Source organism: Monodelphis domestica, chromosome 2, assembly GCF_027887165.1.
Source record: "Monodelphis domestica isolate mMonDom1 chromosome 2, mMonDom1.pri, whole genome shotgun sequence".
Taxonomy (NCBI): Eukaryota; Metazoa; Chordata; class Mammalia; order Didelphimorphia; family Didelphidae; genus Monodelphis; species Monodelphis domestica.
In genome coordinates this window covers 109169401-109196804 of record NC_077228.1, presented here as the reverse complement: position 1 = coordinate 109196804, position 27404 = coordinate 109169401, and the positions used below count along the sequence as shown (strand labels likewise).

Sequence of the window (27404 nt, the reverse complement as noted above, 5' to 3'; positions counted from 1 at the left end):
AACATTTGGAGATTGGGGTATGATTTTTAAAGGACTATTGATTGAATAGGGAAAATTGTGGAATCATGACTTTTTCAGTTAAAGTGACAGATAGTAAGGAGACTCATTAAATGCATTGAGGCTTTAGCTGGAGACTATTAGGATTGTGATGGGCAACCTTTTGAGTTTGGTGTGTCAAAATTTGCCCAAAACCAAGCATAACTTGGGTTTCTCACTTAGAGAAAAAAAACAGTTTCATGATAGTTATAGTTTAAATAACAAAAATGTATAATTGTAATATAGAACTATATTTAATGAACCAAATACTAATTATTTAACTTACATGCTTAGAGACTTCTTTATTCATCTGTCAGTCATTTTCTTTTGTTGGTCTTGATGTTATTTAACTTGTGTGGAGTGCTGTGAACTAATATAAGTGAGGGGGAGGGGGAATTCTTTAACTAAACTTCCTATTAGTGAGTTTTTTGTTGCTAAATTTCATTGGCTAAATCTTCAACTGAAGCTTGGTATTTTGTATGCTTCAAGCCCAAGCAAGCACTACTAACTTCATCTGGCAATTTGTTGCTTTTGTTGGTTTTGATATTATTTAACACTGAGAATAAGGTCTCACAAAAGTTCATAGAGGGAAAAATTGTGAGTAAAGCCATTGCTATATTTTTCAGGGTGCTAAAAGTGTCTGGTAATTGGTTCCAGGCACTCCTCCATCGCACATGGGCTGGATCCCCGACCTGTCCTCTACTGGCCTGACCTGGCCCTGACCCTCCCCTCCCCAGCTGGCTGGCCTGGGGGTGCCTTGAGAGTAGTGGCTGCCGCCTACCTGCATGCCTTCTGCACCTGATCCTCTTCCCTGCCTCCCCTACCCCATGGGACCCAGTCACCCACTACTCACCCCTGCTCTCTGCCCCTGGGGCCAACACGTGGAGTAGCCCATCCCTTTGTGGATCCCTGGCCCCGAGACATGCTGATCCTGCATTTGGCTGTATGTCATTGAAAATGGCTATGTGTGTCAGTGCTGACACACGTATCATAGGTTTGCCATCGTGGACTTCCCTAGCCAAATTCCATTGACAGCTATTACTCTTTTGCACCATCTAGAGGTGGAAAAAGATGAAACTCTGAATAAGGAATTATTTCTCTCTGCTGCCACCTCTGGCTTGAAAAGAAAAGGGCAGAGGGGACTTGGAAACTGCTTTGGTATGCCATTGAGCTGTTTTAAGAGAATAATCTGAACTATTTGGATTTATTTATCAAATAAATTTATAAAATTTATCAAATGGCTCAAGACTCCATTCTTTGCCTTTGAAATATGGACATTGAAGGGGGAATATGAATCTCTCTGCAAAACAGGACACTGTCATAGGAGGTGCATAGATGAAAACCTAAAGAGCTGGAAGTATCACTGGAAGTATCTTGGAAAGACACTACACATAGATAATAAAGTAGGACTATATTCCAACAAAAGGAGAAAAATGGGCTAGGTCATCTTTGGGAAGTTGCAGAGTTCTCTTAATTTTGCCAATAGTATTCCTAAAACAAAGGTTCATCTTTTTAATGTCAATATACTCAGATATAATTGGATGATGAAGAATCCTAGAGAGTGAAGAATGAACAAGGCAGGTAGGTCCCTAAGGCCTTAAAGATAGCCGGCCTGATTAGTTTTGTATTTTCCTGGATTAAAGCAAACTGCAAACTGTTACAATAATGTAACACTTGTCCAATACTCTTTTAAGAGTGGTTAAAATTTGAGAGTTTGTAAATGTTACGTCCATTTGAGAATAGACTAGAAGAGGATTTACCTAGCAAGAGTGTTGAAGATCAGAAGATAAGCAGTTAGGAAAGAAGTATAATAGTTCAACTATTGCTGAGCTGACCAGTGACATCTAGCCTTGTGGTACAAAGTTGTGAATTAATCTGATCCCCCCCTCACACACAGTGTCCATTATTTTCCTTCCTCCCTCCCTTCCTTCCTCCTTTGCTCCCTTCCTCCCTCCCTCCTTTCTTTCCTTCCTCCCTTCGCCTCTCTCTATCTCTTTCTGTCTCTCTCTTTCTCTGTTTTTTCTTTTTTCTTTCTTTCTTTCTTTCTTTCTTTCTTTCTTTCTTTCTTTCTTTCTTTCTTTCTTTCTTTCTTTCTTTCTTTCTTTCTTTCTTTCTTTCTTTCTTTCTTTCTTTCTTTCTTTCTTTCTTTCTTTCTTTCTTTCTTTCTTTCTTTCTTTCTTTCTTTCTTTCTTTCTTTCTTTCTTTCTTTCTTTCTTTCTTTCTTTCTTTCTTTCTTTCTTTCTTTCTTTCTTTCTTTCTTTCTTTCTTTCTTTCTTTCTTTCTTTCTTTCTTTTTCTTTCTTTCTTCCTTTCTTCTTTCTCCTTACCTTCTGCCTTAGAATCATTGATCCCACCCTCACTCATCACTTTAGCTCCTGAATTTCCAATAATATACTTCCATTAAAACAACCAGCTATTAACAATGATGACTCTTTAAGATCTTAAAAGTAATTCTTTACTTAGAAATAAGTCAAAAGAAATAATGCCTATATATATATATATATTAGAGCAAATACAAGAATAATAAACACATTATATTCCACACATTTACCAGGTCACCTCTTACTAATGGATTCAGTATATGTTGAGGAGAGAGAGCACACACTTATAGAAATCTGACAAGAAAGGACATGAGGTAGAGCACCTAGATGTCTCAGTGGATGGAAAACCAGGTCCAGAGACAAGAGGTCCTGAGTTCATATATGACCTCAGACACTTCCTAGCTGAGTGACCCCAAGCAATTCACTTAACCCCATTGTCTAGCCTTACCACTCTTTTTCCTGAGGACCAATCTGTGATGAGTGAGGGTGGGATAGTGTATTCCCCCATAACAGGAATATCTTCAGGATCCTGAGAGAATTAGGGTATAACCAATTTGTGGTTCTTCTCTGGGATTTGCCAATGTGAGGACAGAATGGAGTGAATGATTCAGCTCAGAGTGTGAGTAGGTGATCATGGCCCCATATATGTGCTATGGTAGCATTGACAGCACCTACACTCATTATACAAAGAACTTTTACAGAAGAAACAATGCAAAGCATGTCATCAAAGAAATGTATGAACAAAACAATGGTCTGATCTTCCATCAAGAGTTGGGAATAATAGGGATAGTTAGTGTGCTCCATTTGAATCCCGTTGGTCCCAATGTCAAGCATAAATATCATTTATTAAGTGCTCATTATGTGTCAAACACTGAAAATATCAACTCCATGGACTTATGGTGATATGGTTTCTGTAGGTCATGTATGGAGGGTTGATGTTCCTGGTGAGGAAAGGAGGGAAAAGGTCAGGAGAGATGGAAAGAGGCTGACAAGCTCCTGGTTATCTTCTGACTGGCTACACTATGAAACAGGATCTGGTGAAGAATAACTTGAACTAATAAGAATATTTTCTTCTTCCTCAACTTATCTCACTCATTCTGTGGAATCTTTCTTGATTACATCACCCTAGTTCCTACTCTGAACTTTTCCAGGGTCTATTTTCATATCTAATCATGTGTATGTCTATGTGTGTACCTGACATATATGTTGTTCTGTTGTTTTTCAATCCTAAATCTTTGTGAACCTATTTTGGGTTTTATTGACAGGGATACTGCAGTGGTTTTCCATTTTCTTTTCCAATGGAAAACAAAGATTAAGTGACTTGCCCAAGGTCAGACAGCTAAGATGTTTCTGAGACTGGATTTGAACTCAGTTCTTCCTAATTCCAAGCCTAGTGCTCTATGCACCATGCCACTAAGCTATGTCAAGGTAACTTCATAATACACACATTTATCTATATTATATTTATATAAAGTATGTGTATTTACATGTTATATATGTGTATTTTTTATTAAAAGTATGTATATATGTTGACATATTTCTATAAATATATTATATGTGTAATATATTTATAGAAAGAATGTATATATGTATATACTGTAGTAAGCAAAGAAAGATTACAAAATGATTCTGCAAAATGAACTGCATTTGATTGACAGGGACATGTGATATAGAATCACGTGAGAGCTTGGGTCAAGATTCTAAGGGCCCAACTGGAAAAAAACAGACTTCTGGGAGAAGCTTTGGGGGTAGCTGTGATTTCCATCATTCTATGAGTTTTCTGGCCCTTTATGGAGATACCAGCTTGAGAGGAGAAAACCTGCTTGAACTGGCTGCAGGTAGCTAGAAGGAAGACCAAAGAAGAATTTCTCTTCTGGACCTACTTTGGACTTTACCTCTGGGATCCTGGCTCATTTACTGGACTCAGTTGTGAGGTTCTGTTTGGGGAAAACAATTTATGTAGCCTAGATAAGTTAGCCATTAGGATTTTAATTAGGGAATTTAAGTTTGGGGATAAGATTAAGAACTTTTCCTTCTCCTTTATTACCTTCCTTCCTTTCCCATTTCCCATCAATAAACTTAAAATATTTAGATGTTTCCCTCTTGTCTCTTTCCATTAAACAGAAATAATAACAATACATATATTTAATATAGAATATGTGTATGTATTTTATGTGTGTATGCTTTATGTATATATATCATATATATTCATAGAAAGTATATGTCTATGCATAGATATATGCTTTCTGTAAAAATATATCATACATTTAATATATAATATATGTATATATTTTATGTATATATACTTTCTGTATACATATTACATACATAATATATAATATATATTTATAGAAAGTATATTATATATATGCTTTTCATAAAAATATATATTTACTATATGTATATATTTTTGTATGTATGCTTTCTATATATATGATATGTATAATATGATATATATACATATACTTTCTATAAAAAGATTATATATAATATATATATATTTAAACTCTTACCTTATCTTAGAATCAATACTAAGTACTAGTTCCAAGGTAGAAGAGTGGTAAGGGCTAAGCAATGGGGGTTAGTTGACTTGCCCAGGGTCACACAGCTGGGAAGTGTCTAAGGTCAGATTTGAACCCAGGACCTCTGGTCTCTGGGCCTGGCTCTCAATCCACTGAGCCACCCAGCTGCTCCCTATATATGTATTTTATTTTTTACAGAAAGTATGTGTATATGTATATACATATACTTTTTGAAAAATACATGTATTGTATATTAAAATATATTACAGAAAGTTTTTATATTCACATATATACATACTCTATAAATATATATATATACATGTATGTATATTTCAAGTATATAGATAAAATTCTAGATTCAAGAAAGAATTTTAAGAATCTAACCTCCTCATTTTACAGAAGAGACCACTGAGGCTGAGAGAAGTTAAGTCATTTGCCTGGGATCACAGAGAGAGCATCTGAGGTTTGATTTGGGTTGAGGATTTCCTGACGCTAAGTCCAGTGCTCTACCCATTGGGACACTCAGCTACTTATTTCCATCTGTACACTATGAGCTCCTAAAGACCAGTGGCACTACCATTTACTGCTTCTATTTACCTTACAGCCTTGCTCTTCTCAGGTGCACAGTAGGAACTTGACGAATTGAATTCTCCGATAATTTTTTAAAAAAGCATTTCTAGGTAGTGATCCTGCTGGGACTGCTTGAGTGAACAGAAAAGATTCATTTCTAGCAAACATCATCATTTGCATAATGGGCTGAAGCCTTTTCAAACTGCTTCTTCTCTTAAGGAGGTTAAATTTCCAATTTACTAAAGATTTTTCTAACAGCCAGGATGTACAAGGAACACTGTGCCAGGGTTAGGAGGTGATTCTGAGTGTAGAAAAGGAAGATCCTTCCCCCTGTCTCCTCTCTCCCTCTTCCATTCTTGGCCATCTCAATTCTTTTGTTTCACAAACCTTTTTCAAATAGAGACAATATGAAGTTAGGCCAGTCCAGTTTGCCTTGACTTCTGACACATTCCAAATGAGTGGATTCTTAAAGAATGAAGTCTTGAAGCATCTCAGAGAGTTTGGTGGCATGTTAGCAGATACACTTTCTCTCTCTCCCTCCCTCCCTGAAGAAGGGACAAGGACGACTCTACCCCCAAGAAACTCTGAGTCTTAGGAGTGAAGAGACCCATCTGAGGGTACCTGGAGACTCAGGAATCAGGCTTTATAGTTCACGTTTCTTCACTGATCACAAAACACAGGGATAATTCCATGCTGAGGCAAATGTAGAATCCGAGAGAAGCCATGATACCCTTCTACCTTTGCAGGTGAGTGCCAAAGGGCATTTGGAGGTATCTCCTTGTCTTCATGCTATTGGCTTTAATGTGGGCAAGTCTGCACTAGTTACTGTATTTGAAAGGGAGCTCCCCAGAGTCCAATCCTTTCCTCTGGCTTCATTCTTCACAGGCAGCCTGTTCTCCTTTGCTGCCACCCTGTGCCGAGAGCCAAAAACATCCATCATGACAGGAGGCGAAGGAATGTCAACCACAACCCCAAAGTTCCCAAGGGGTGAAAGATGGATGGAAGAGAATGGCACAAATTAAATAAAAGCTGAAGGTCCAATGGGAGGCCTGTGAGCCCCCATCCCCTGTGACTCTGGTCCTAAGGGTTGATTGAGGATATGGGGATCCAGGGATTCTAGATTTTTCAAGGTCAAAGGAAAACATTTTTGTGGCTTCATGTTGTTGAAAGAACATTGGATTGAGAGCCAGAAGTCTGAGTTCTATTCCCAGCTGCCATCAACTGTGTGCCCATGGGGAAAAAAATCACCTAGCCTGTCTGTGATTGTTTCCTCCATTGTAAAACAGAGTTAGAGTCAATGATCCATCCAAAGCCCACTGATCCATCTGCTTCAGTTTCCTTTGGTTTTGCCACAGAATTCAGAACTGTGTCATGGGATCTAGAGGTAAATTTCTTCCATTGATCTGCCATTGACTAGTCTTATGTCCTTGAGTTAGAAAGAATGATAGGTTGGAGAATCTAATCCCCTCATTTTATTTTATTCTTACTTTTTGAACCCATAAATTCTGGGGTATTTAGGTATTACAGTCGATAGTGTCAAGTCTCAAGTGGGGAGGCTTGGGTTCAAATTTGGATATATGATCCTGGTCAAGTCCCTTCACCCCAATTGCCTAGCCTTATCTTAGAATTGGGACTGAGACAGAAGGATAAGGATTTAAAAAATAATAAGACTGTTATTTTCTGTCCTAGAAACAATTCTAAGGCAGAAAGGCAAGGGCTATGCAAACAAGGTTGCCCAGGATCACACAGCTAGAAAGTGTCTGAGGCTAAATTTGAACACAGGTCATCCCTGACTCTAGGTCTGGAGCTCTGTCCATTGAGCCACCTAGCTGCCCCAAATCCCCTCATTTTAAAGATGAGGAAACTGAGACCCAGAGAAATGACATGCTCAAGGCCACACACTTAATGAATAGCACAATCAAGATTTGAACGCAGATATCAGGGCTCATTCTTTCTTGTGGAACCAAGTCACTTGATCTTGCTAAGCTGGTTTCCTCATCTACAAAGTAATAGTAATAATATTGGTCCTCCTCCTCCTCTTCTTCCTCCTCCTCTTCTTCCTTTTCCTCCTCCTCCCATAGGGCTGCTGTGCAGATGAAATAAGATAGGCTGTAACACAGAACATACACCCCAGTTGTGGTTATTTGCTGAAGATAAAAGGCATGTCTAGGATGTGGGAATAGTTGAGAGAAGCAGCCACTAGAGAGCAGCCAAGCATCATTGTCTGTGGTACCCAGCTCTGCCTCCCAGTGATGCTCTGAGTAGAGGGAGCCTAGATCCCATTCCCATTATAAGAGATGAGAGACACATACCTCCTACCCTAGAAAAGGGCACTTTTTGCCTCCTCTCAGGCCTAGGAATCACTGGATCACTGGCCCTGGTGGTTGCAGGAGGATGCTTTCTCAACCTTCAGAATAGGAGAATTATAGTCCCAATTTATACCAGAAGCCTTTCCCAATCCCTCTTAATGCTAATGCCTCCCCTCTGAAATAAACTCCGATTCATCCTGCTTATATCTTGTTTTGTATGTAATTGTTTGCATGTTGTCTCTACCATTAGACTATGAGCTCCTTGGCAGCAGAAACTGATATTTTTGCTTTGTTTGTTTGCTTTTTGTCATATCCCTGGCACTTAGCATAGTACCTGGCACAGGATAGGTGCTTAATAAACGCTCATTGACTAATAAATATTTGTTGACCGTGGAGGCGTTCATTTCCTGGATCCTCATCCAATGTGCTTGCTTTCCCAGTTTAGCAGGGCTTTAGGAAGGGATCTCCAACAACTCTAGGACAAATGTAGTGGTTCTAGACCAGAGGATTCTATGAGAAACAGAATCTTTGTGGGAGTCCAGATTTAAGTTGGCTTCGAGCCCAGGGGAGGGAGGTGTATATGTAGGTCAACATGCAATTCTATGTCCCTTTGCAAAGAGGGAGCCAAAACAGAATGGCCTGCCTATAAGAAATTTTCTCACAGGATACTTTCTGTGAAGATTGGATTTGGCTCTCCCCTGAACAATGAATGTATTTAGCTCTTCCTTTATTGTGAAGATTAAATTGTAATCCCCTGTCTATTTTTAGATTTTAATCCCCATAAGGTCTAAACCCAGTACTTAAAGTAGATCTACCCATTTTAACCACAAAAGGTGTGAACTAACCACAAAAGGTATGAACATCCATTTCATACGTTGAGTGGAAGGTCTGTGACCCACTTGTAAAAGAGTGGAAAGTCCTGGAGAGGAGTGTCTGCTGTGATTGGTAGACATAAAATTTAGGGGAGGTGACACAAGAGAAAAAGGTCTTTAAATAGTGGAAACAGAGACACAGATCATCAGTCACTTGGGCTTAGACTGGAATCAATCAGTCACTTGGAGTTGGACAGTAAGACAGTCACTCAGATTTGGAGTGAAGACACTTGGTTGTGGAACTGGACCCCTGGAGGAGCTCATGCAGGAGACCTCAGACTACTTTCCTCTTAGACAGTCACTGTGGTTAGTGTAAAAGCTGACTTAGTTTCCTTGCCCTTTCTGGAGGTGTGAACCTCTGAGAAAGGTCCATCATCTTGAAACTCCTTTCCCCTGGCTAGGGCCTTAGAATTGCTACCTGGGTCAAAGGAAGCCGAAGGTTCTCTCTCTCTCTCTCTCTCTCTCTCTCTCTCTCTCTCTCTCTCTCTCTCTCTCTCTCTCTCTCTCTCTCTCTCTCTCTCTCTCTCTCTCTCTCTCCCTTTTCTCTCTTCCTTAAAGCTTCTTTCTATTGTAAAAATAAACTACCATAAATTCCATTTACTTGAGTTATTCATTTTGGGATTTCGAAATTAAATCCCTGGTGACCACCAATTAAATCTATTCAGTACAACCAATAGTTTTAACATTTCTTATATCAGTGAAACCACCTTTTCCTTATCCCTACAATCTCATACTATAATTTGTTCAGTCATTTCCTAATGCATGGACACCACCTTTAATACAACACATAGAACTGATATAAAAATGTTTATAGTTATGGATGTTTTCCTTTTTAGTTCTTTTTTTGTTAAATAGTTCTTTTTAAAAATAAATATTTATTATTTTTCTCCTTCCAACCTCTCATCTCCTATTTAAGGGGAAAAAGAAAAATAAAACCTTTATAACAAATATGTATAGTCATGCAAAATAAATCCCCATATTGACTATGTACAAAAATATGTATTTCATTCTGTATACTCAGTCTATTGCCCCTCTGTAGGGAGATAGATGGATTTCTCATTATTTGTCCTTTGGAGTCATAATTAAACATCAGAGTTTTAAGTCTTTCAGAATTATTCACTTTTACAATGTTGTTGCAATAATATAAATTGTTCACTCACTTCTCTCCACACTAGTTTATATAAGAAGCCCCAAATTTCTCTGAAACAATCCCCTTTATTGTTCCTCACAGCAAAATAGAATTCCATTCCATTCATATATCATAATTTGTTCAACCACTCTCTAATTGATGGGAATTCCCTTAGTTTCCATTTCTTTGCCACTATAAAGAATTATTATAAAAATTTTTATACATATGGGTCCTTTTCCTTTATCCATAATATCTTTGGAGCATAGAACTGAAAATATTATCATTGCATCAAAGGGTATGAATAGTTAGCAACATTTTGTACATAATTCCAAATTTCTGTCCAGAATGACTTACCAATTCACAACCATACTCACAGTGCATTAATGTGCCTGTTTTCCTGTAGTCCTTCCAACATCTAATTTTTTTTGGTCCATTTTGCCAATGTGATGGATATGAGGTTTGTTTTAATTAACATAATTGTTTTAATGAACATTTCTCTTATCATCAGTGATCTGTAGCATTTTTCCAAATGGCTATTTCTTCCTTTGAGAATTTCTTATTTCTGTTCTTTGATCCTTCATCTACTGAAATGAGTTTTTTGGGGGGTGATCAGGGAAGACAAGCACCTCTTTCCAAGGCTTCTCATCCACCTTTGGTCTCCAACTTTCATTCAACTCTTGCCTGTAGCTCCAAGAATACATATCAGCTATCACACTGTTAAAATCATCTCAAGAAGACAAGCAAAACCAAGTTGAGGGTAACCAACAGGCTGCAGACCCATCAGTGAGTTAGAGAGGTGTCTACCTCAAACAGGTGAAGACTTCTCTCCAGGGAATGGGTAGATGAGAACAAATTCTCCCAATAGCCATGAAGATGGCTGAAGTAGGCGCCATAGTCATACCTTTCGTCTTGCCACTGGACTTAAATGACTTTGGAAGAGTAAATGAAACTGATGACTTTGTGTAATTCTGCCTCACTTATATCCTATTCACATGAAAGTCAAGTCATTCCCTGTGATATTATTGGTCCTCTTCAAAATGAAGGATGAACAACATCTATAGAATGGCTCTTGTTCTATTTGAATCAGTTTCTTATATGTCTTTGGCTATGTGATCTTTATCAGAGAAACTAGTTGCAAAAATTTCTCCCTCAGTTATCTATTTCTTTTAAAAATTTAACTGCTTTAATTTTGTTTGTACAAAAACTTTTCTATCTCATATAATCAGAATTTTATATTTTATCTTCTAGGGTTCTCTGGCTCCCTTATTTAGTCATTAATTCTTGTAACCCATAGTATTTCCTTCCTTGTTCCTCTAATTTGTTAATGAAGTGATATTTTATATCTAAGTCAGAGGTTCTTAACCAGTTATGTACTTCTTTGGCAATCTGGTGAAATCTATGAACCCCTTCTCAGAATAATGTTTTAAATAAATTGTATCATAAAGGAAACCAATTTATGTTGAAATACATTTATTGAAATATATATATTTAAGTTTTGGAAATTTTTATTTAATTAATTAATTTAGTTAAATTAATTTTATTAATTAAGTAATTTTAATAATAAATAATAAATAATAAAAATAATAATTTTTCCATAGTTACAAGATTCTTTTTCTTTTCCTCCCTTACCTTCACCTCCCTCCCATAACCAACAAGCAACTCCACTGAATTTTACATGTGTCATTGATCAAGACCTATTTCCATATTAATGATATTTGCTCTAGAGTGATCACTTAGAGTCTATATCCCCAATCATATCCCCATTGATCCATGTGATCAAGCAGTTGTTTTTCTTCTGTGTTTCTACTCCCACAGTTCTTACTCTGAATGTGGATAATGTTCTTTCTCATAAATCCCTCAGAATTGTCCTAGATCATTGCATTGCTTCTAGTAGGGAAGTCCAATTGTGCCAAAGTGTATCCATATCTGCGTATAATGTTCTCCTGATTTTGCTCCTTTCACTCTGCGTCAATTCCTGGAGGTCGTTCCAGTTTGCATGGAATTATTGAAATATAGTTTTTAAAAATCCACAGACTCAATGCAGATTAAGAACCTTTGATCTAATTCTTGTAATTCATTTGGAATTTATGCAGTGCACAATGTTTCCAGAACTACTTTACCAATCCCAACTTGGCCTGGTAAGTTGGGTCCCCAGAGCTTCGTCAACTCTACTCTCTTCCCTCAGGTTTGTAGGGATAACCTTGAAGGATTGGGATGTAATTTTTCTTGTACTATAACTCATCAGCCCCCACTAATATGCTTCCTCCCAAAATTATCCATTGACTTCAATTAATCTTTTTAGCTATTATGGTATTTGCTAAAGATGGTATTATTAAAAAAAAAGCTAGTGTAAAACATTAGCCCCAAAAGTCTATGACTCATAAATATATACAGAATCCATGCTGAAAAAAAAACCATATAATGAAGTGGAGTAACTCATACACAATTTCTGGAAACCTTTTTGTAGAGAGATCAAGATGTTCCTCTGAAATATGGTTTAGCTCTCTGCTAGGCTCTCTGTAGTGTCCTTAAGCTGCCTTTTTGGTTAGCTTATCTTTGGCTACCAATGCAGATACTACCATCAACTTCCTGGGATGCTATTAGATCACTGATGGTAAGTCCAAATCCTCCAACCTTTGCAATTTAAAAGGTCCTCATCTGGTCATGAGAATAGGGAGATAGAGATCTCCTCCCTTCTATCCTCAAAGTAATTCCCTTTCAAGAGTTCTTCTGGGACCAAGGGCTTCTACTTGCCAATCAGGCAGTAGAATCTCTAATTCCAAAAAAGCTTGCTGATTTTACACAAAATCCACATGGCAAAACTGTTTGTTTTTTAGCCAAAAAAAAAAATACTTCCTATGGAGCATCACTCATTTTATCCAATGACTTCCAAGGATTTTTTTCACTTATTCTATTGCCCTTGACTTATTGATTCAATAGAGATGGCTAGATCTAGTTCATAACAAGTACATGAAATAAGTGCTTACTCTCAATCTTATCTTAGTATGTGGTGTGAAATATTAATCTGGACCTAATTTCTCCCAGACCAAATTCCGTTTCTCCCCCAGGATTTTAAAAAATTGAATAGTGAGCCCTTATACCCTTAGAATTCATTAAATATTATGCCACTTTTTATTCATTTCTTATATACCTAATCTGTTCCACTGATTGATGTTTCTATTTTTTTAGTCAGTACCTAATAATTTTGATGATTATTGCTTTGCAATATAGTTTGAGACCTGGTATTTTGAGGGCCCTTTCCTTCCCACTTTTCTTTATTAATTCCCTTTAAGCTCTTGATCTTTTTTCTTCTGGATAAATTTTTATGTTATTTTTCTAGTTCTATAAAATAATTTTAAAAGTTGGCCTTCACTACTGAATAGGAATCTATGGCTGGACTTTCTAAAGAAGGCGATCCTAAGCTGATCCATAAAAGTAGAACCTTGTTTTATACCACCAAATGCATTACAATATCCTTTGTGTAAGTTGAAAACCACATATAATAGCAAACTCCATTATTTAATAAGTATTTTTTATACAAACATACCTAGGTACTTTACAACTTTTCTTAGGCTTATCACAGCTACTAGCATCACTACTCTTGTACTTTGGAGTCATTGTTAATAATTGAATAGCATTAATGAAACAAATAGAAGCACTGCTTTGACACAGACACACCTCATTACAAATGAGACAATGACTGGTGCTGGAGCTAATATTTCGCACAAAGCAATGTAACGTCTCATACTGATGCTTCTTAGAGTGAGGATGAACATGATTGGGTGAACTGCTGGACTTTATAGTGCTTGGGGAAATAGTGTGAATTTAGTTCATAATTAAATTTTTTATTTTATATATTTTTCTGCTTTTGTTTTTTCAATTGCCCATTGTATATACCTGAATTCACATGAAATGAGGTCCTACTGTATTTCAATAGTCAGAGATGGCGACAAAATCTTTTTCATTCATGGGAATGACCTGTGAAAATATATGAAGAGAGGCAGCTGGGTAGCTCAGTGGATATAGAGGCAGGTCTAGAGATCCTAGGTTCAAATCTGGATTTTCCTACCTGTGTGACCCTGGGCAAGTCACTTAACCTCTATTGCCTAGCCCTTACCACTCTTCTGCCTTGGAACCAAAACACAGTGTTGATTCCAAGATAGAAGGTAAGGGTTATTAAACAAAATACACACACACACACAGACACACACACACACACACACACACACACACACACACACACACACACATGGGGAACAGGCTAGTAGTTCACTTTGGCTATAATGTAGAGTACATAACAGGATGGAGTAGGAAATAAAGCCAGACAGTGAAGTTAGATCCAAATGTTGTGCCTTCAATACTAGGTTAAGGCATGTGTATTTTATTTTCTGAGTAATGAGGAGTCAACAAAGATTTGTGAGTGGGGGAAAAAAGCATAGTCAGTTTGAGAATCTTTTTTTAGAGTTATTTATTTAGTCAATTTAGAACATTATTCCTTGGTTACAAGAATCACATTATTTCCCTCCCTCCCCTCCCCTCCCCCTTCCCGCAGCTGACACAAAATTTCATTGGGTATTACTTGTGTCCTTATTCAGAACCCATTTCTGTGTTGTTGGTATTTGCTCTAGAGTGTTCATTTAGAGTCTCTCCTCAGACATGTTCCCTCCACCCCTGTAGTCAAGCAGTTGTTTTTCTTCTGTATTTCTACTCCCACAGTTTTTCCTCTGAATGTGGATAATGTTTTTTCTCATAGATCCCTTCAAGTTGTTCAGGATCACTGCATTGCCTCTAATGGAGAAGTTCATCACATTCGATTGTACCACAGTGTATCCGTCTCTGTGCACAATGTTCTTCTGGTTCTGCTCCTTTTGCTCTGCATCACTTCCTGGAGGTCATTCCAGTTCCCATGGAATTCCTCCACTTTATTATTCCTTTTAGCACAATAGTATTCCATCACCAACATATACCACAATTTGTTCAGCCATTGCCCAATTGGAGGGCATCCCCTCGTTTTCCAATTTTTGGCCACCACAAAGAATGCAGCTATGAATATTCTTGTACAAGTCTTTTTCCTTATTATTATCTCTTTGGCATACAAACCCAGCTGTGGTATGGCTGGATCAAATGGCAGGCAGTCTTTTAGTGCCCTTTGGGTATAGTTCCAAATTGCCATCCAGAATGGTTGGAGTATTTCACAACTCCATCAAGATTGCATTAATGTCCTGACTTTGCCACATCCCCTCCAGCATTCATTACTTTCTGTTGCTGTCATGTTAGCCAATCTGCTAGGTGTGAGATGATACCTCAGAGTTATTTTGATTTGCATCTCTCTGATTATAAGAGATTTAGAACACTTTTTCACATGCTTATTAATAGTTTTGATTTCTTTAACTGAAAACTGACTATTCATGTCCCTTGCCCATTTATCAATTGAAGAATGGCTTGATTTTTTGTACAATTGGTTTAGCTCTTTATAAATTTGAGTAATTAGACCTTTGTCAGAGGTTTTTGTTATGAAGATTGTTTCCTAATTTGTTGCTTCCCTTCTAATTTTGGTTGCATTGGTTTTGTTTGTACAAAAACTTTTTAATTTGATATAATCAAAATTATTGATTTTACATTTTGTGATTTTTTTCTAGCTCTTGCTTGGTTTTAAAGTCTTTCCTTCCCCAAAGATCTGACATGTATACTATTCTGTGTTCACCTAATTTACTTATAGTTTCCTTCTTTATATTAAAGTCATTCACCCATTTTGAGTTTATCTTGGTGTAGGGTGTGAGATGTTGATTCAAACCTAATCTCTCCCATACTGTCTTCCAGTTTTCCCAGCAATTTTTATCAAATAGTGGATTTTGATCCCAAAAGCTGGGATCTTTGGGCTTATCATAGACTGTCTTGCTGAGGTCATTTATTCCAAGTCTATTCCACTGATCAGTTTGGGAATCTTAAGAGTCATGGAATCTCAGAATTAGAAAAGAACTCAATTTAGCCCAACTCCTATCTGAAGCAGCAATTCTATTCACAGCATCCATGAATGGGGATTATTCATCATCTACTTAAAGACCTTTGGTGATGGAGAACTCTCTTCTTCCCAAGACTGCTTATTCTACTTTTTGACATCTCTGATAATTAGGTAGCTTTTTTTCTCCTATCATAATAAAATGTGCCTCCCTGTAACTTTTGCCAATTGCTTCCAGTTCTCCATTCTGGGTTCAAATAAAACATTTATTCCTGCTTCCATATGATAGCCCTTCAAATAATTAAAAACAGGTAATCATGTTTCCCATAAGTCTTCTCTTCTTCAGGCTAAACACTCACAGTCCTTTCAACTGATTCTTATTTAACATTTTAAAAGTCCCTTTACCATCTGCTCTGACTCATCAATGTGCTAACTATAATGTGGTGTCCAATGCTGAACAGAGTATTCCACTGATGATCTGAACACAGCAAAGTATGGCAGGATTTTTCTCCTCTCATTTGGGTTATTATGCTTCTAGGAAGAACTAATGTGTTCTAAGATTAATTTTTGTTGTCTCCAAAGTCACACATTTGTGGTAGGTAACAGAGTGCTGCATTTTGAGTTAAGAAAATTTGACTTAAAATTCTGCCATAGACATTTAATCATCATATGATCCTGGACAAGTCACTTAATGAACTTTAGCCTCAGTTTCCTAATTTGTGAGATGAGGAGAGTAATGTCGGTAACATAACTCATAGTTCTGTTGTAAGGATCAAATAAGATAAATGGCACACTCATGCCTTTACATTCATGTCCCAATTATAAATATTTTCTCTCATAACACTTATTAGCTAGTCAGCAAATTAATAAACATTTATTAAACACCTAATACATGCATATCTCTCTGATAAACACTAGAGATAAAAAAGAGGCAAAAGATAGTCCTTGCCCTCCAGAAACAAATAATCTAAGTCAGTTCTTTCTAGCTTCATGTCGTCTTCAAATTTTGAAAGCATCTTATGGTCATGGATTCTTCAACAATAAGCACTGATGAAAAATGTTAAATGGAAAGAAACTAAGAGTAGAATTTTACAGCATTCCACTAGTTACTGTCTCCATGATCAAGTCAATCCATTAGTCATCACTTTTTAGATTGGTTTGTTCAGCCCACCTGAGTGTTACTATTGCACAGTCCACATATATTTCCATCTTGTCCAAAAGACTATAACTAACTAGTCATCAGGAATTTAAGTACCTTCTAAGGGCTAGGAAAAATGAAAATTAAACAGTCTCTGCCTAAAAGGCACTTATGTTATACAGGAAGAGATGATATGTACATATATCATGAGAGGCTTTATCAAATCCCTTACTGAAAAGCAAGCAAAAGTCCAAGGAACTGAATCTCCAATCAATTTGAACTCCTAGCTCTCCAGTTTAACTCACTTATTATATAATCCTACCTTCTTTTGAGTTCTAGCATTTAGGGGAAAACCTTGTTCTTGCCTTGATCTCCTATATGAGCCTGAGCTGTGAACAATTCTCTTGAATTCTTACTCCAGACCTTAGGCAGTGTTTCCCATATGGAAACCATCTGGTTGCAAACTATAGTCAGTTTACTCCATTGCATAGTGGAGCTAAGGTAGGCCATCCTAATGGGTGACTCCATATATTGTATTTTTGGAAATTAATCAATCAATCAACAAATATTTATTGGTCACCTACTATATTCCAAGCACTGAGGACACAAGTATAAAGAATGAAATAATCCCTTTCTTGTGGAAGGAGTAAGAAATAGTGTAATGAGTAAGAACTCTTCAGAACAGGAATTTCCTAGCTTCTTGGCTGATGATGACAATTGACTAGAAAAACTTCCCTCTCTAATCTCTCCTAAAAGTTCTTAGAGCACTTTGTCTAGAGGTCTCCTTTCCCTCATCATATTCTATCTTTAGAGTTATAAATTGAGCATCTTGAAGACAAGGATTTCATCATCTTTGTACCCAGTGTCCTGTACACATCTGAATATATGAAGAATGTATGATTTATTTTAGCATGGTACATTCCTAGTATGGATATTTTCTCTACCAACACAGATTGCAACTCATCTATGACTTGGCATATAAACCCTGTGGAATCACACAGAGATTAAATCATACAAGTCCCAAGTGTCAAAGACAAGATGAGCAGTATGATTTGAATTTAGATCTTCCTCATTCTAAGCTCTGCACCCTGTTCAATAAGCCATGCTGCTTCTATTCTTTGTACATATTAGATCCTTAATAAATGAGGTTGAATTGAATGGAATGATGATGATCTCCAACCAATAAAGCAAATATATTTCTCTTCCTATATGTCAACTTTTTCTTCCTGCTTGAATCTAGTTCTATCTTGTCTTCAATTTCTTCTGAATCTCTCACAGCACCTCTGACAGTCCTGAATATATGGTATTAGTAAGGAAAGGATTATTTCAGGTCTGTGATGAACAGTGAAAATGGTGCTAGATTTGGTGGCAGAAAACTTGGGTTTAGAGTTTGGCTCTGATACTAGGGCTAAGCAATGGTGAGGCAGGTGCAAAAGCAATATAGTTTTAGCCCTCAAGAAACTTATATTCTAATAGGGAGAGACTACATATAGAGGAATGGTGGCTAAGGAAACAAATATTGGTTTGGAAAGTCACGAGTATGATGAGTGAAGCCATAAAACAGTCACATTTATTGCCTCTTCTTTTTTCTTCTTTCATTCCCTTCACTTCCTTTTCATTCCCTTCCCTTCCTTTTCCTTCTCTTCCCTTCCCTTTCTTTTCCTTCCCTTTCCTTCCCTTGCCTTTCCTTCCTTTCCCCTTCTCTTTTTTTCCCTTTTATTTTCTAATCCGTACCTTCTATCTTATCATTCTAAGACAGAAGAGCAGGAAGAGTTGTAGATAATTGGGATTAAGTGACCTAGAGATACACAACTAGGAAGCTTCTGAGACCAGATTTGAACACAGGTCCTCCCAATTCCAAGCCTGGCACTCTATCCATTATGCTACCTAGCTGCCCCCCCCTTTTAATTTTAGTATTTTAATTATTTTTATCTCTTTTCTAAAAACCATGATAATATTGATTTGATTTGTATTCTGGGAACAAAAAGCCTACACATGGCAGAGATGGACAGCTAGATGGGACTTTGTGAAGCATGATCTGGTCTGGAGCCAGTTGAATCTAATGATCTAGAAAAGTAGGCTCTCCCCCCCCCCCCCCTCTCAGTCATTCACCAATCAAGAGAGCTCAACTGAGTAGGTTAACTGGATTAATGTTTATGGTTAAAAAAAGCACTTAGTGCCTCTTTAAAAAGCACTATCTAAATGTCAGTTGCTAAATATCAATATTTATAAGTTCCCCTGGATACCTATGCCATTTAAAGCATGTCCAAAGGGGCTTTAGCTGATCAGTATGTTTAAATGTCCCTGAGACTAGGGTGAATTCTGGGTATGCAATGGGTCTAAATATATCAATTATGGCTAAGTTGCAAAGGATCTAGAAGAAGTTGTCCTGCCTTGGGATCAGGACTGCCCTCATCGGGACAGCTCATAGATACAAATCTGAAAATGAATCTAGAAGGGTCCTAAACAGGAGGAATGAATCTTCGCTCTTCTCAAGAAGAGCCCAATGGCAGGAAGTATGAATGTCTTGTGATTTTCCTGGGTTCATTGTTGTGGCTCACTCATCTTGGAATCACAAGATATTAAAACGGGAAAGGACCTTAAAGATCATCTAATTCAATCTTCCTGTTTTAGGGTTGAGGGAAGCCTCAGCGAGGAAAAGCAGAAGCTGGAGGATCATTTGGCAGGGATATTGTAGAAGGGATCTGTCCATTATGTAGATTACCCAAGGTCACAGAAACATTGAACATTTATTAAGTGCCTACTATTTGAGAGGCACTGTGATGTGTTGAAAATGCAAATAAGAAAAAGAAAGACGGGGACAGCTCAGCAGCACTGTGTATAGAGCACCCGGCTGGAATCAGGAGGACCTGAGTTCAAATCTGACCTCTGATACTTCCTAGTGGTGTGACCCTGGACAAGCCATTTAACTCCCATTGCCTACCCCTTACTACTCTTCTGTCTTAGAACTGACACTGAGATAGAAGGAAGGGAGGGGGGAAAGACAGTGACAGAGAGAGGGAGGGAGGGAGGGAGAAAAAGGGAAAGGAGGAAAGGAGGAACAAAAGAAAGAAGCAAGGAAAGGAAGACCTTGCCCTCATGGAGTTTATAATCTAATGAGGAATTATAATAACTGATATGCAAATATTACTTCAAAATTTGCATAGAACCATGCCTATAGTATCCGAATTAATTCTCACAACTCTGGGAGGTAGGTACTACAATTTCCCTTTTACAGATGAAGAAACTGAATCCCAAAAAGGTTAATTGTCCCCAGGATGTAAGCTTCTTGAGAGCAGAGATTGTTCCATTTTGTGTCTTTGATTCACCAAAGCAGTGCGAGACATATAGTAGGTACTGGTTACTGAATAGCTCAAGCAAGATTTTAACCTAGGTCTTCTGGCTCCCAGTCTAGAGGTCTTAGTGTCACCTGATGATTAATTCCTAGATCAGAAGAAGTCCAGAAAGGAAGGCTTAAGGCTAATAATCTCAGACACCAAATCAAGCAGCAGAGATTTACTTCCCACAGGCAACCCTTCCTTTCTGCTGTTTATTCCTTCTGAGGCACTAAGGCTGATGCTTCAAGGAGTGGGCAGTCTGGAGCCCTTAGTGAAGTGAAAAGACTTGGTTCTGCTCACACACACACACACACACACACACACACACACACACACACACACACACACACCACCCTGCCATGCATCCTTCTCCAGATGGAGAGTTTCTTATACAAAGAGCTCCCAGCTGAAGCTCCAGACAGCCCCTAAGCTGACTGCATTAGCTACATGTCATCAATATTTATGCCTCCACTGACGTGTTTGGTGGGGGTATAGGGGGTGAGGGAGGTGGGATCCAGTGTGGAGGGCCTGCAAATGGACACAGAGGAAGATTTGTGCTTCTGTTAAGGAAATACTTAAACAGCCTGAATCTCTTCAACCCAGGGAGGCAGAGATCTCTGTGTCACCAGAGGTGTTAAAGTAGAGTTTAGAGGACCACTTAGCAGGGAATTATTGTCCCTCAGGCAGGGGAATCACTAGAATCAGAGATGTCAAACTCATGTCCCTGAAGATCCAAACATCTGCAAAATTCCCCCATTCCTCTAGAACCAGATTAAAATATATTGGGGAAATATCTAACAAAATAAAAGTGCAATTTAACAGATAATATTGATTTATAGTTTTATAAGTCAATTTGCAGCTTGCAGGGGTCTGTTTATTATTTGAGTTTGATACCACCAGACTTGACAGCCACCAAACTCCCTTCTAGCCCAAAGATTCTAAGATTCTGTAATATACAAGTTAATGATTGCTCAGATCCAGGTCTAAAACCAATTAAAAGTATCTGCATGTCTGCCACAGAGCTGCAAGTCTGAGATTCTGGGATTGGCTCCTCCCTCTCCTCTGCCCCCAATCTCTGCTTTGATGGCTTCAATTATATTTGGATTTCATGTGTGATCTTTGTAATTGGCTTCTTCCTAGTGCATGGTCGTCATATCCTGGTGGGATATCACCCAAGATGATTTGTCTATCAGCCCCAGTGCCATCCATTTATTGGGGATGTTAAGTTCCTAAGAGAATGGTACCATATCTATATAGTATCTCAGTCAGGGCCCCTGCCCAAGGGACAAGCAAGGTAGGGACCTATGACAGCCTTGTCCAGTAGAAAGGATACTATCTCCTAGAGTTTTAGCATTATAGACACCTTCTAGATAGTCTTCTAGAGTGGGACAAGAGCACAGATTCCCATGTGAAGCATCCAAAGAGTTCATGGTCATAGTAGAAGAGATATGGGACAGATCAAGGATCTACAGAGGGACAAAGGTTCTTAAGTTCTTGTTCCAACTACTAACACTAATTGGATCATGCTATCACTACTTCCAATAATTGGTTTTCCTTTACGTATTCCTAACTATGTTATTATAGGGCTGAGGTGAATGGAGTGTTCTGGCGAGGGCTTGCCCACACCTTTTCAAAATTGCTTACCCACCTTTGGTGTCCATTTGTCACCTAACTCTTGAACTCTTGCCTGTGGCTTCAAGAAGTTGTAGCATGCCCAGAGATGATAGCCAAGTCTTGTTGTCTTGGCAAACAGGCTGACTCATATTGATGGTGGCCAGCAGGTTTTAAACCTGTTGGTTATCCAGGGGAATGTCTACTCCAAGCATGTAAAAAATATCTAACCCAAGCATAATGGGCAGACAAGGGCAATTTGTTCCAACAGCCATAAAGGAGGCTGAAACAAGCACTGTAGAGCACCCAGAGCTTAGTTAGATATGGAAATTGTCAAGATCACTCTCTGCATCCTGGGCCATCAGCAGTCTTCCTGACTTTTGTCACTGGTCTTGGATAACTCTGGAAGAGAGAATGAGACTGACAATTTTTTTGTTTGTTTTTTAACTTTAATTAATTAATTTGGAATAGTTTTCCATAGTTACATATTCATGTTCTTTCCCTCCCCTTCTCCCTTCCCCCTCCCATAACCTATGAGCAATTCCACTGGATTTTACATGTGTCATTGATCAAGACCCTATTTCCATATTATTAATGTTTGTGATAGGGTAATTGTTTAGCATCTACATCCCCAACCATATCCTCAATGAACCATGTGACCAAGTAAATTTTTTTCTTCTATGTTTCTTCTCTGTTTTCTACAGATCTTCCTCTGGATGTGGATAGTGTTCTTTTTCATAAGTCCCTCCGAATTGTCCTGGATGCTTGCATTGCTGCTAGTAGAGAAGTCGATTACATTCGATTGTGCCACAATGTATCCGTCTCTGTGTACAATGTTCTCCTAGTTCTGCTCCTTTCACTCTGCATCACTTCCTGGAGGTTGTTCCAGTTCACATGGAATTCCTCCAGTTCATTATTCCTTTGAGCACAATAGTGTTCCATCACCATCAGATACCACAATTTGTTCAGCCATTACCCAATCAAAGGGCATCCCCTCATTTTCTAATTGTTTGCCACCATAAACTGCACAGCTATAAATATTTTTGTACACACATTTTTCCCTATTATCTCTTTGGGTATAAACCCAGCAGTGGTATGGCTGGATCAAAGGGCAGGCAGTCAGAGGCTGACAATTACGTGCAATTCTGCCTCACTAAAATTCAATCCAGGGGGCAGCTGGGTAGCTCAGTGGATTGAGAGCCAGGCTCAGAGATGGGAGGTCCTGGGTTCAAATTTGGCCTCAGACACTTCCTAGCTGTGTGACCCTGGACAAGTCACTTGACCCCCATTGCCTACCCCTTGCCACTCTTCTGCCTTAGAACCAATATACAGTATTGATTCTAAGGCAGAAGGTAAGGGTTTTAAAAAAATACAATACAATCCACTTACAAGTCAAGACATCACTCATCCTGATGTTATTGGTTGCCTTTGAAAATTAAGAATGAACAACAATATTATAGGACAAATCTGACCCTGAGTTTCCTCATTTGTAAATGAAGGAAATGATATTTTAATGATACTGCTGCCTAAATTATGGGGTTGTTGTGAGGAAAACACTCTGTAAACTTTGGAGATGTGTATGCCCATGAATAGTAGTCATTAAAATTATTATTCAATATTATCTTTCTTTGTAGCCCAACACTAACTTCTTTATACAAGCAAGCCTTGCTGCCCCTGCATTTATTATCCCTCCTCATCATCTTCATTTATCTAACTCCTATCAATTCTTTTTTTTAAAATAACAAGCATGTATTAAATGATCATTATTCACTTGTGACTGATTCTTCACAACCTCATCTACGGTTTTCTTGGCAAAGATACTGGAGTGGTTTATCCTTTCCTTCTCCAGCTCATTTTATAGATGAGGAAACAGACAAAAGGGGTTAAGGGGCTTGTCCAGGGTCACTCAGTTAGTAAATGTCTGAGGTCAAATTTGAACTCAGATTTTCCTGACTCCATATCCAGCACTCTATCCATTGTGCCACCTATCTGCATCTTCTATCAATTCTTCAAGCTCCACTTCCTTCATGGAACCTTCCTTGACCAAACCTTTTGATCCATTTGTTACTCTTCTCTGCACTTCTAAAACAGTTATGGAGTGAATTACACAATATCCCAGTGGAGTATCTTCTTGCATTGTTTTCTCTCCAAGTGGAATTAAAGTCCCCTGAGGAAAGGCACTAGGGTTTCTAATTCTACTGTATCACCCCAATAATAGTTTTAAGAACACAGAAGGTACTCAATAGATGCTTGTTAAATAAAACCATTCCCCTCTCCAACCAAGACATTAATTAATTTTGCTCCTTTGCCTTCTCAGAGGCTTAAAGAAAAATTAGCTGGCTGTTAGATAATGAATGTTAGAGTTTGTAACATTTGTTCGCTGACCCCACTGTCTGCTTACAACCAGGAATAATGTTCCTGAGGCAAATCCCCATGCCATTTGGCAAAGCCCACAGTCCTCTTCACATTCTTTCACCCATAGAGAAAGGGGCACTCAAGTGTTCCTACACCACCAAGACCCTCATAGACTCCCCAAAGGGAATGATGTAAGTGTCTCTTCCTGGTGTCTTGTCTACACCCACCTGATGCTTGAGTGATTCCACACCCTCACTAAGGAAATAGCTCGATGGCCCTTAGACTAAAGAGCCCTTCACAGAGAAGCAGCTGACAAGTAGCAGCTCCTACCTTTCGCTTGGTTTCCCCCCTTCTGCTACAACCATCACCCCAGGTTCAGAAGCGAAGTCTCCATCACTTTCAAGAAAGGGCAGAGGAACAGATTCCCAGGATTCCATCTAAAGCTCAGCATACAAAATAGAGCAGTAGGACATCTAGTTAGGATGTAAGCTCCTTCTCATTTCAGGGGTGGGAGGAGGTCCCACTCTGAAGCAGTCTCTCCTAGCAGAAGAGAAATGGGCTTCTGCCACTATCTTATCCTGAAATGTCCCTCAATTCCTGGGACCTTCTTGCCCTGGAACATCCAAATGACATTACAATCGGTATAATTTGATGAGATTCGGAGCTTATAGAAACTGCTCATCCCAGCTTAGGAGGAGAGGATAAACCCTGTGGAAACTGACACCCAGAAGACTGGATGAGAGACACTCACAGTGGAAATGTTATGACAAATGCAAAAAAGATGGTGATGGGGAGGCAAAGGACAGTGATGAACTACACAATTGAGGACAGAGGAAATTCCTTCCATGGAATAATACTTCTATTCTCTCTATCACTTGCAGGAGTTAATATTTCTCAGAATGAGGCACAACAGAAGAACCAAAGGGGACCAAAGGACAAGATCTAAAAGGCAGTAAGAAAGAAACTTTTAAAAGGAAACCCAGAATAAGCACTTTATAAACTTGAATTCCATGAGGAACACAAGAGACTAAAGAAAGAATAAATAAGTAGAAGGGACAAAGAATCCAAAGTCTAGAATTAGGCAAGGAAGAGAAATAATGAAGACAATGACAGAAAGAAATCCCTTTTTAGAAAAAGTTACAGAAAATAAACATTTTACACTGGCCAACAAAAATTGAGAGAGAGGAAAAGGGGAATTTTACTTGACTATTTAACTGAGGAAAAAAAGGGAAGAATTAGGCAATGATAAAAGAAAAAAGTAAAAGGAATGAATAAGTTAAAAATGTAAACTCATTGATGGCAGGAACTGTTTTATGCGTGTCTTTGTATCTTTGAGCACCTAGAGCAATGGCTGGCACATGACAAGTGCTGAGGGGCATCTAAGTGGTGAAGTGGTTAGAACACTGGATTCAAGAAGATGCATCTTCCTGAGTTCAAATCTGACCTCAGTCATTTCCTAGCTGTGTGACCCTGAACAAGTCACCTAACCTTCATTGCCTAATCCTTACATCTCTTCTGACTTGGAACCAATACAATATTTATTCTAACAAGAAGGTAAGGGCTTAAAAAAACTTTCTGAACTCTTTTCAGAAAATACAAGTATGAGCTTCATGATGTCAGTACCTGATTCCATCTTCCATCATTCTTTGAGCTTCACCAGCTCCTAATCCTGAGACCTACAGCTACTACTACCCTTCCTCCCAAATTATCTCATATTACTTTTATGTACATTTCTCATATGCACTTATAAATGTACATGTTATTTCCCCCAATTGGATGTATAGTTCTTCAAGATAGGTATTATTTTATTTTTGTCTTTGAATCCCCAAATCCTAGAACGAAGTAGGTGATTAATAAATGTTTGTTGATTGAATGGTAGTTTTCTCATACCTGTTCCGGACAGAGGTTCAATGGACTTACCTGTGGCAATGCAGCTAGGTACCTAACTGGAGCCAAACCCAGGTGTTCAGAGAGGTCCAGGAAGCTTTATACTATCACATGATGGAATTCTTTTCAGAAATGAAAGGTATTTTGGTGCATAAAATACCCAGGTTTGGAGTCAGGAGTTAAAATTGAGCCTCAAAATCTTACTAGTTGTGTGACCCTGAGCAAGTCACTTAACCCTATTTACCTCATTTCCTCATCTGTAAAATGAGCTGGAGAAGAAAATGGCAAACCACTCTAGTATCTTTGCCAAGAATACCTCAAATTGGGTCACAAAGAGTCTAAAACAACTGAATAGAAACAACAAATCATTCCCTTCTCCTCTTCTTAAAAAGCCATCCCTAATAACAAAGAATTATGGAGCAACTAGGTGGCACAGTGGATAGAATGCCAGACCGAGAGTTAAAATGACTTATCTTCCTGAATTCAAAGCTGACCTCAGATACTTACTAGCTGTATGACCCTGGGCAAGTAACTTAACCTTGTCTGTTTCAGGGTCATCATCTGTAACATGAGTTAGAGGAAGGGGGAAATGGCAAACCATTTCAGTATCTTTGCCAAGAGTCAGCCATGACTAAAAACAACTAAATAAAAAAACCATTAAGTAAGTCAATAGTAGATTAATATAAACTTATGTATATAGCAAAGGGAGGTAGTACTGGGTAAGAACCTGGAGTAATAGGAGTGAAATAATCAATACATATCACAGGTGGGTTTCCTCTAACTGCTTTCCCTGCAAAATCATCTCCTAGTTATACCATATATCTATATCTATATCTATGTATCTCTATATATCTTTGCTTGTAGTCTTCCCCATTAGACTATAAGCTCCTTGAAGCAAGGACTATATTTACCTTTCTTTTATCGCTTGCTTAGCTTAGCACAGTGCCTGGCACATAGTAGGCACTTAATAAATACTTGATGATGATGCTCCTGATTTTAAGGCCAATTTTTTAACCACTATGCCATATTGCCTTTCATATCTATTATACAGTAGGTACTTAATAGAGATTTATTTATTGAAAAGAGTAGAGGCTGATGGAAGATAAGGGAAGTACCCTATCAGAGCAATGATACTTCTTTTTTTTCCAGTTAAGGTCTGAAGATGATATATATAGAAGAATTCAAGAAGTTTGCACCATTCTTACATTAGCCTTAACACATCATCATCTTAGCTAAATCATATCTACTATGTGCTAGACTAAATGCTTTGCAATTATTGTCTTATTTGATCTTCACAACAACCCTGGGAAGTAGGAGCTATTATTATTCCCATTTTACAGATGTGGAAACTGAGACAA

General features: G+C 38.2%; 1 long non-coding RNA gene across 2 annotated transcripts in view; it reads right to left on the bottom strand.

The window, feature by feature from the left end:
* Positions 1 to 5293: 5293 nt before the first annotated feature.
* The window catches only part of LOC130457125 (uncharacterized), a 55710-nt gene continuing 33599 nt past the window's right edge, over positions 5294 to 27404 (bottom strand). The window contains exons 3-4 of one of the 2 annotated variants that reach the window (XR_008916175.1): positions 7761 to 7855; positions 5294 to 7557 (exon numbers count right to left, since the gene is read on the bottom strand). This is a non-coding gene — a long non-coding RNA (uncharacterized LOC130457125). Of the gene's footprint in view, positions 7558 to 7760; positions 7856 to 20911; positions 22207 to 27404 lie in introns of those variants that run through there. The other variant, XR_008916174.1, reaches the window with a different exon arrangement.